This window comes from Vigna unguiculata, chromosome 8 (genome assembly GCF_037176805.1).
Source record: "Vigna unguiculata cultivar grain cowpea cultivar isolate G323 ecotype 2 chromosome 8, ASM3717680v1, whole genome shotgun sequence".
In the NCBI taxonomy this organism is placed as follows: Eukaryota; Viridiplantae; Streptophyta; class Magnoliopsida; order Fabales; family Fabaceae; genus Vigna; species Vigna unguiculata.
This window is the reverse complement of record NC_140799.1, coordinates 20,051,368-20,062,505: the sequence shown is the minus strand read 5'-3', so window position 1 is coordinate 20,062,505 and position 11,138 is coordinate 20,051,368. Positions and strand designations below refer to the sequence as shown.

General features: G+C 37.2%; 1 non-coding gene and 1 pseudogene across 1 annotated transcript; one reads left to right on the top strand and one right to left on the bottom strand.

Annotated features, from left to right (window-relative positions):
• Positions 1-478: 478 nt before the first annotated feature.
• Positions 479-6,722, bottom strand: LOC146884211 (uncharacterized; annotated as a pseudogene).
• LOC114195716 (small nucleolar RNA R71) lies at positions 6,074-6,177 on the top strand. Its single transcript, XR_003606549.1, has one exon. It is a non-coding gene; the product is annotated as a small nucleolar RNA R71 (small nucleolar RNA).
• Positions 6,723-11,138: the final 4,416 nt, after the last annotated feature.

Below are 11,138 nucleotides of genomic sequence, written 5' to 3'. Positions count from 1 at the left end.
GCCACTTTTCAATTTTTGGTTCACTTTCACTCAGCCATTTCATGATCTTTTCAGTCCAATTAACTCATAAACACACACCAAACCATACTTCAATCAATTCTTTATCATTCCAAAAGGTTTCACATCAACAAACTCAAAATCAAGCTTTTAAACTCAAATTTCACAATTTGGCCAAAACAAGGCAATTTTTAGCATTTTATAATCTCAATTCTGGCACCAAAACTCATTCCCATGCTTAAAATACCAGTTTTGTTTGAAAACAACCAAAATTGCATGGTTTGCCTTATTGAGATGATTGAATGCTAAAATTCACCTTTTTACACACAAACATAGAGCTATAAACACAAACACATAATTACATACACAAACACATTTAATCACACAAAAGATGAAATTGAAGTGCAAAAACATAATTAAAATATTGGGTTGCCTCCCAAGAAGCGCTTGTTTAACGTCACGAGCCTGACGCCTGTTTCATTTAAGGTTCATCAAGTTGAATGATTGTGGCGAGCCTATCAATCTCACCACCAAGATAGGGCTTCAACCTTTGCCCGTTTACAACCCAGCTCCTTTTAGATTCGGGATCCTCTAGTTCAATGGCTCCATAAGGTCTCACATTTTTGACAAGAAATGGTCCTGACCACTTTGATTTTAGCTTTCCAGGGAATAATCTCAACCTAGAGTTGAACAATAGTACTGATTGGCCAGGATAAAATTCTCTTTTGAGAATTTTCTTATCATGATAAGCCTTCATCTTTTCCTTGTAGAGCTTAGAGGACTCATAGGCGTTGAGTCTCATTTCCTCCAATTCTTGCAGCTGTAATTTTCTCTTCTATGCTGCTGCTTTTGGATCAAAATTCAAAAATTTCAAGGCCCAGAGTGCCTTGTGTTCCAATTCAACCGGTAAGTGACATGACTTACCATATACCAGCTGGAATGGGGATAAACCTGTGGGAGACTTATAAGCAGTTCTGTAGGCCCAAAGTGCGTCATCCAACTTCATTGACCAATCTTTTCTTGAAGATGCCACTGTCTTCTCTAGAATATGCTTGATTTCCCTGTTTGACACCTCCGCTTGTCCATTGGTCTGTGGATGATATGGTGATGCAATTTTATGCCGCACTCCATAATGTTCCAAACATTTCTGAAGTTGAACATTGCAAAAGTGTGAACCACCATCACTAATCAACACTCTTGGAGTACCAAACCTGCAAAAGATGTTCCGCTTGAGAAATTTGATTACAGTTTTGGCATCGGCCTTAGGAGTTGCTACTGCTTCAACCCACTTTGTCACATAATCAACTGCCACCAAAATGTATTCATTTGAGAAAGAAGATGGCAGTGGTCCCACAAAGTCGATTCCCCAACAATCAAAAGCCTCAACCTCTAAAATGATATTCAGTGGCATTTCATGTCTTTTTGAGATTCCCCCTATTCTCTGATAGCTATTGCAGTGTTGCACATATTTGTGTGCGTCTTTGAATAAGGTGGGTCAATAAAATCCAAATTGGAGGACTTTTGCAGCTGTCCTCTCTCCATTAAAATGCCCTCCATATGGGGAACTATGACAGTGCCACAGAATGCTCTTTGCCTCGTCATTGGATACACACCTTCTCAACAGTTGATCAACTCCAATTTTGAACAAATTAGGATCATCCCACACATATTGGTGTGCATCTCTCAGGAATTTCCTCTTCTGGTGCCAATTAAGATCTTCAGGTATAACCCCTGCAGCTTTGAAATTGGCCATGTCAGCAAACCATGGCCTTTCTTGCACCATCATCAATTTTTCATTAGGAAACTCCTCCTGCACCTCTGATTGAGTGTTGGTCACCTCAGTATTCACCAATCTAGACAAATGATCAGCTACAAAGTTTTCACTTCCCTTCTTGTCCTTGATCACCAAATCAAATTCCTGCAACAATAAGATCCATCTAATTAGTCTTGGTTTTGAATCAGATTTGGTTAACAAATATTTAATTGCAGCATGATCAGTATATACAGTGACAGATGAACCAATCAAATATGCTCTAAATTTTTCCAATGCATAAACTATAGCTAGCAATTCCTTTTCAGTTGTTGCATAATTAATTTGAGCTTCATTAAGGACTTTGCTAGCATAGTGTATAGCATGGAAAACTTTGGATTTTCTCTGTCCTAAAACTGCTCCTATGGCATAGTCACTTGCATCACACATTAACTCAAAACCTAAATTCCAATCAGGAGCAATTATCACAGGAGCTGAAACCAATTTCTGTTTTAACAATTCAAATGCATGCAAACATTCAACATCAAAATTAAAAGGTGTATCCTTGTTAAGCAGATTACTGAGTGGTTTGGCAATTCTGGAGAAATCTTTGATGAATCGTCTGTAGAACCCAGCGTGGCCTAGAAAACTCCTGATACCCTTCACATTTTTGGGTGGTGGCAGCTTTTCAATGATCTCCACTTTAGCTTTATCAACTTCAATACCTTTAGCAGAGATTTTGTGGCCCAGCACCACACCTTCAGTTACCATAAAATGGCACTTTTCCCAATTCAAAACCAGATTGGTATCAACACACCGCTTCAGTACGATGTTTAAGTTTTCCAGGCATTGATCAAATGAAGCCCAAAATACAGAGAAGTCATCCATAAAGACTTCTATGCATTTTTCCACCAAATCAGAGAAAATTGCAAGCATGCATCGTTGAAAGGTTGCTGGTGCGTTACACAATCCAAACGGCATTTTTCTGTAAGCAAACACACCAAAGGGACAAGTAAAAGCAGTTTTTTCTTGGTCTTCTGGATCCACTACAATTTGATTATAACCAGAATATCCATCCAGAAAGCAATAGAATGCTTGCCCTGCAAACCTTTCTAGCATTTGATCCATGAAAGGTAAAGGAAAATGATCTTTCCTAGTGGCCTGATTTAATTTTCTATAATCTATACACATTCTCCAACCTGTGACTGTTCTAGTAGGAATTAATTCATTTTTATCATTACAAATAACAGTCATACCTCCTTTTTTTGGAACTACTTGGACCGGGTTGACCCAGGCACTGTCGGAGATTGGATAGATCATACCTACTTCAAGTAACTTCATTACTTCTTTCTTGACCACCTCTTTCATGGTTGGATTCAATCGCCGTTGAGGCTGTGCTACAGGCTTGTAGTCTTGCTCCATATGAATTTTGTGCATACAGTAAGATGGACTAATTCCTTTAAGATCAGATAAAGTCCAACCTATTGCACCCTCATTGGCTTTAAGAACTGAAATCAGCTTTTCCTCTTCAGAAGCCGTTAAAGCACTACTGATCACCACTGGTTTGTTACCTCCATCTGCAAGAAAAACATATTTTAAATGAGGAGGTAATATCTTTAGCTTCAGCTTCTGACTTTCAGTTCTATTTTCTTGTTGCAATTTCTCAAGTTGTATATCATTTGATGCAATTTCTTTTGCTGAATTTAGATGTGTCATGTATTCATCAACTTCCTTTTCTTCATCTTCCTCCAGATCGTCACAAGCACCAATCAAAGCTTTTTCCAATGGGCTTGCCTTTGCTAAAAGCTTCCTGGATGATAGAAAAAGTTCATCTATCACATCCATCCTGAAGCATTGTTGCTTGTCCTTCGGGTGTTGCATTGCTTCAAATACATTAAAATTGACTTCATCATCTTGCACCATAACCTTCAATTTGCCATCATCAACGTCAATAATGACCTTGGTCGTCTTCATGAAAGGTCTTCCCAGTATTAGAGGAACTTCGGTGTCTTCCTCAATATCCATTACTACAAAATCAACTGGGAACATGAATTTGTCAACCTTAACCAAGACATCCTCTGCCACACCATAGGGATACTTCATGGATCTGTCAGCTAGCTATAATGTCATCCGTGTAGGCCTCACTTCCAGATCTCCTATTCTCCGTAGCATAGACAAAGGCATCAAATTTATACTGGCATCCAGATCAAGCAATGCTTTTCCCACTGGTAATGTCCCGATTGTAACTGGAATAGTGAAGCTCCAAGGGTCTTTGGATTTCTGAGGTAATGATTTCTGAATTATAGCACCACACCCTGCTTCAAGCTCCACTGTCTCTTCAGAGAATCTTCTCTTTTTTGTTAAGAGCTCTTTCATGAATTTTGCATATGTCGGCATCTACTCCATAGCTTCCACAAAAGGGATGTTAATCTGCAGTCGCTTGAAAATGTCCATGAATCTTGCAAACTGCCTTTCCTTGTCTTTTTTGGAGGGATTTTGAGGGTATGGTAGGCTCTTCAACTGAGGCACCTGTTTCTCACCCTTCTCCCTCTTTTTCTCCTCACTTTTATTTTTTTCTTCCTTTTCTGCTCTTTTATTTACAAACTCTCTTTTATTTTGTTTTTCCTCTCCTCACACTCATTTTTTTCATTTTCTCTCTCTTCTTCCTCCAACACCTCCTCCTCTACACCCAGGTTGTCTCCAATCCCTCTTCCCACAACTTTACCACTTCGGGTGGTAATAGATTTACAATGCTCCTTGGGATTAGTCTGTCTGTTGGCTGGAAATTGACCTGTCTGCTGATCTGATAATTGTTTCGCCAACTGTCCAACCTGTGTTTCGAGATTTCTGATTGAAGCTTCTGTATTTTTCTGATTAGTCAAAGAAGCTTGCATAAACTTTTCTAAAGTATCCTCCAGTTTAGATGTTCTGTCATGCACCGAAGGATAATGTTGTTGCTGTTGTTGATAAGGAGGTTGTTTGTTTGAAGGACCAGCATCTTGCTTCCATCCAAAATTCTGATTTGGATTGTTTCTCCACCCTTGTGAAAAGTTGTTATTGTTGGAGAAATTTCCTGGTCTTCCTTGGTTGCTCACATATTGAACTTCTCCTTGTGAGCTACTCTGATAAGAACAATGACCATTTGGATGATCTCCTCCACAGAAGTCACATCTCATGGGTTGTTGACTAGGAGAAGATTGCACAACTTGCAACTGCTCTGGTAATTTAAACATCTGCTTCGTTAGTGCTTCAATCTGTTGAGTTAGAATCTTATTCTGAGCTAAGATCGCATCTGTAGTACTAAGATCTAGCACTCCCTTCCTCTGAACAGTTTGCCTATTATGCTGAGCTTGATGATCTGTGGATGCTAATGCCTCAATGATTCTTATTGCTTGCTCCGCATCTACACTCATCATTGTTCCACCTGCTGCTGCATCTAATATCATCTTGGTGTCAGGCCTCAGACCATTACAGAATATGTTCAACTGAGCAATATCCTCAAATCCGTTGTTGTGACCCCAACAAGCCCAAGCTCAAGTGCATCAACAAGCCCAAGCCCATATCAAGGCCCAATCACTAGAAGCATGATGAGAAAGATTCACATGGGCCTCTCACAAGATGATCAAGTCAATCATGGGCTTTTTACATTATTTACATGGGCTAAAGAGATCTCTAAAATATGAGATGATGCATGAAGGAAGTAGTCTAGATTTAAATTGGGCCATTGTTTAGGCTTTGCTTTCAATAAAAGCTAGAACACTTGTTGGGATCATTTGGGCCGAGCCCAATGTGCTACCATTGGCCGAGAGTTACTAGAGTGGCTCTCCTTTTGGATGCAAGCAAAGCATGAACTAAGCAAGGAGCATGTGATGGAAGCATGGTGCGTGTGACTTGGGCAAGGAGAGTGTGATATGCCACTTGGCACCATCTAGACTCATCTACTACATCACATGGTCTATAATCAAGCTTCTTCTCCAAGCTACATTTACATTTCATCTTTGTTGCATTTTCTTTTCATTTGGCCGGCCATGTGCCTATAAATAGAGCCACTCAAATATTGTAATGGTTACTCTTGAATTGCTAATAGATGCTAGTATTTGAGATCACTCCACACTTCTATTAATTTGAGAGCACACATGGCTAACCTTCTCCTTCATCTCCTCTAGCCACCTTCCATACCATAGCTCCACTTCTACTCTTCATCTTCACCAAATTCTCCATTTCCGAGAGCAACCTTTCTCTAATTCTCCAAATTCCGCTACACTTCATCTTCTCCTCAACATTCTCCATGGATTTCCTCCCTCTTCTACTCCAAGGACGTCCATCATCCGTGATTTGGGCATTTCCTCAATAAGGAATTGAACCGCTCCCAAGCTTCACAGAATGGCTCATCTGGTCCTTGCCTAAACGTTGAAATATCAGCTTTGGCTTTGATGTAGCGAGATGGTGGAAAGAATCTGTTCAAAAATTTCTCCTTAACATCCTTCCAGCTATTCAAACTCTGATTTGGATGTGACTTAAGCCATTCCTTTGCTTTACCTGCCAAAGAAAAAGGAAACAACCGCATGTATACATGCTCAAGATCTCCTTCTTGAAAGCCCATGGTTCATATCAATTCATAGAATGTAGAGAGGTGAGTATATGGATCTTCATTATCCATTCCAGTGAATTGATGCGAACTGATCAAGCTGAGGAAAGCTGGCTTCATTTCCAAAGTTTTGGTGGTGGATGGTATTGCCATGCTAGAAAAATATCTCAGCCCTTGTTGCATAGCATAGTCTCCAAGTGTCTTCCTAGCTGGAGCTGGTCTTTGATTCTCCATGTTTTCTGATTGAGGTGTGATGGAAGTATTGGAAGATTCTTCCCTTGTCTTTCCTTGCTTCCTTTTGCTTTTGCCTCTATTCCTCCTAGCTGTCTTTTCCATCTTCGGGTCAAATGCTAATCGATCTTCAGGAACCTGACCTCTTAAGAGCATAAATCAAACAGCTCAAGCAAGGATTAATACAAAGGGAAAATTTAATAAGCTATCTAATAAAGAGAAAAAAAAAATATACACAAAGCTGGATGAGATAACTAAAAATTTCAAAAGAACACCGTTCCCCGGCAACGACGTCAAAAATACTTGTTGAATCTCTTGGCAAGCGTACCAAAAGTCAACTGTAGTATAATGATTTGAAGTAAGAGTGTCGAACCCACGAGGAACAGATTCAGTTAAAATAATTAATTATCTCGATCAGCATATATATACAAAGATTTTAATTTGATTTGACATTAACTATTGCATAAAATTAATACAGTAAAAGCATAAAAGTTTAGAAAAATACAGTAAAAGAAACTGGGATTGAATTTCATCTATCTCCCTTGTCTGTAATCTGGATGAATATAATATATAACCTCTGAAAATACCAATATTGATGCACACTCAAAATCATTTATACCGATCCCTCGCGTATAAAATTCATAAGATTAGTTCCCTGAATATTGATTCCTCACATATTCAACAAACTATCAAGCATTACGGTTGAGTGTTAAAAGCAAATGATATGTTGAGATCTATTCCTAGCATCACAGTATATCAAGTATCATTGTTCAAATCAGATTTTCAGAAATACTTTCCAGTCAGATCTAAAAATAAAAATCAAAACATCTATTGATCAAATAGAAGTAAGCATTAAGAGCAGAACAATAATACCAATACTGAGTAAAACAGAAATGCTATATATAAATATCACCAGATTACATCCAAGTTCGAGTAGATTACATTCAATCCCAAAGAAGAAGATTAGCCACTCATGGTAGCCAACAAAATCCTATGAGCTAAAAAGAAGAAGAAGAAAATGAGAAACTCTGATGCTCCTGGTAGCAGCTCTGCAGCACGGACGCGTTCTTCTCCAAAAATTCCCAGCTACTTCGCTTTCTGATGCACTGAGAATATATACCCACGAAGTCTCGCTCAAGCTACCTAAGTCTCGCTTGAGCGAGACAACATTCTTCATCACAAAGAAAGCCTCTTGCTTGGGCGAGATGTGCTGAAGCCAACATCTCGCTTAGGCGAGCAAGAGTACTTCAAGCTGAAGAAAGGATCTCGCTGAGGCGAGATTGGCAGCATCTGAGCTCGCCTGGGCGAGAATCGCGGCAAGAGAGGGTCTCCACTGCACGAACTCTCGCTTAAGCGAGAGTCTGCGTCGCTTAAGCGAGAATGGCGGCAGTGGCTTTAGCTTAGGCGAGAATGCTTTGGTTTTGAGCGACGTTGACAACATTCCTTCCCTATTTTCTCTGTTTCTTGCTTTCTCCTTCACTCTTCTTGAGTTCTCTTTAATCTTTCCTGAAAAAGACACAAAATAGGATCAAATGATTTCTTTAAATCAAAACTTGGAAGCATGTGATTGGAACTTAGGTTTAGGGAGAATCAATATGAAATGAACACAAATTTAAAGCATAAGTGCCAGAGTTTGTTATGAATCTTTACTGAATTTTGGCACTTATCACACCTCAATGCTCAAGTCCAATCAAAGGCCCAATAACAAGAGACATGTCAAGACATAAGATTAGACTTGATTGTTGGGCCCATTGTTTAGGCCATGCTTTAAAAATAAATTGTAAAATTAATAGAAGTAGTCTTGGTTCATAATTGATCTAGCTTTTGCAATTGGGTTCAAGTCCAATTACAAAAGTCTAGACCAAGTTTGCATCTAGCCTTAGCCATGAGTTGCACATTTAGCACATGTGTTAAATGAGGAAAGTGTGACATGCCACATGACATGTGATCCACTTTTTGTGGATCTTAGATCTATATCTAGATCTAGACACATGTGCTTCACATGGCCATCTTGCATTTGCATTTCATTTAGTCTTGCATTTGGTTTTCATTTTAGGAGACGTTCTCTACTATAAATGAGAGACTCCACACTTTTTGTAAGGTTACTCTTGAATTGTTAATGCAAATACATGTTGAAATCACTCTATGAATTGCATTTTTGAGAGTCCAAATTGCTAGAGCATTCTCCTAGATGTCTACTCTAGCCCTCATCCCTAAGTTGGCCTAACTTCTAAGGAACCTTCACCAAACCACTTCCGCTGCCACTACATCTCCAACCTTCGATGCTTCATCCATTTTGCTGCAAGGAAACTTTAATCAACCATCAAATTCCACCATGGAGCTTCATTAAGATGATCTTAACAAATCCATGTGGATACAACACTTGTTTGATACTACTACACACTCAGTACACTTACTAGAATTGCTTCTAAAAGGACAGTCAACAATGTCAGCTATGGGAATAATGGTCCAAAGTTGATATTATATGAATTTTATATACATCTCCTATGATCCCTCTAGTAGAGGTAGTATTCTCGTAAAAATGTTGGTGGCTTAGGGAGAGTCACACCATTGAGTATAAGTTATACTTGTATTTTTGCCATATCATCTTTTTCTCCAATCGCACATAAGTGCTCAACCTTTTGAAGACTAAACTTGGTGTCATCGATAAAAGTAAATGAAATACAAAGAAGGAAAAGATTAAAGGATATACTATAATTTTTCATAATAATTCACATAATCAACATTTTATCCAAACTCGAGACACATTTTTTGTATGACACATGTATTTATTTTATTCAAGGCTTTTTATTATTTATTTTATTTAAAAGACTTTCTAAAAGATAAGATTTGGTAAATAAATTATTCCATTAAAATATATTATTAAATATTGTTATGTATTATGAGATATTCTTAGATATTGTTATATATTAGATATCACGAGATATTTTTAGATATTGTTAAATATTATGAGATAACCTTATATATTGTTTTATATTATGAGATATTATTGGATATTGTTATATAATATATATTGTTAGAAATTATGAGATATCCTTATATATTGTTAGATGGTATGAGATATCCTTTTTATATTGTTATATATTATTGTTAGATATTAATAAGTGAGAATAAAACATTGTATTTACCTTATAAATTGGCAAGTATAGAAAGAAGGAAAAGACTTTAAAGGTTGAGTTTCAAAGGGGAAGAAGGAAAAAGTGAAGGGTAAGAAGTAGATGGGAGCTAATATTCTTGTTTCCTTTCTTGCCTTCTTGTTTGTGTGTATGATGAGTTAGATTAAATTGTGGTTATTTATGGTTAATTATTTTCCTTTGAAGTTTAAAAGAACTTTTGAAATATGTTGAGATTTTTCAGAAATTGATAATTAATTTAGGATACAGGGTTTCAAAGGGCTTTTTTTTAGAAAGATGATATTTTGATGAAAGAATACCTTTTTAGGTTTTTATGAGTTTTCATGTGTATAGGGGTGTGTGAGTATCTTGGGTTGTGAGGGAAGCTAACTTCTTTGCTTGTATGTATGTTATGAAGCTGTCTACATTATTATTTCTTTTTTATTTGGCATATTGTTGTTATTTGATGATCAAATATGTTTTTGGTGGTGAAAGTGTTGAAAGTTTTGATTTTTAAAGTTGAAATTTTTAAATGTGTTTTTGATTTTTGTGTGCGTGGACTCTAGTCAAAAGTCCTAAGTATGCTGGTGGTTTAGGCTCTATTCAGAGTGTGTCCTCGAGTGAGTGCCTTGAGAGGGCCTCCTTGGTTGGTAGCGATGGAGGGAAGGGTTCTTAGAATATCGAAGCCGGATCATGAATGTCTTTGGGAAAAAAAATTTATGAACTATGTTTGGTTGTCCATGGTTGTGGAGGGATTTTGAAGTGTCAAAGTTAGAGGACAAATGCCTTTGGACTGAGAACTCTATGAGCCAAGCGTTGTCGTGTTTGTTATGAAAAATTATATTTTTTAGTGTCATGGATTTTAAACATTGAATACATTTATTTTAAAAACTATGCTTTTTGTTTGGTGATATTAGTTCATCCTTATATTTGTTGGTGTTGGCTTGCACCTGTGATAATCGTTGGAGCGCATGATCGTAGATGAGTTGAGGAAGATGCACAATACTGCAAAGTGATCAATATTGGAAGATGTTTAGAGACAATCTTCTGGACTTATATTTTTTTTTTCAATAACATAAATTGTAAAATAATGATTTTTCTATTGAGATTTCCAATAAAATAGAAATAAAGTTTTATTATGTAATTTGGGTTAATTATAAATTTTAGAAAACAAAATTCGGATGTTACGACTTGCTCGATGTCAATTATATCTTAGTAATAGTGATGGACTTTGAGTGCTATTCCAAGTTTAATATTCAACTATCCATTTATATCCATTTATTAAAGAGTGAATTACTACATTTAAATTTAATTGCACCACAATAGAAATATATTCGAGATGCCCAATATCTGGAAATTTAGAAAAAAAAACCCAAATAATTCACCAAAAATCTGATGTTATTATACAATCGACATCATAAACCATATGAACAACATG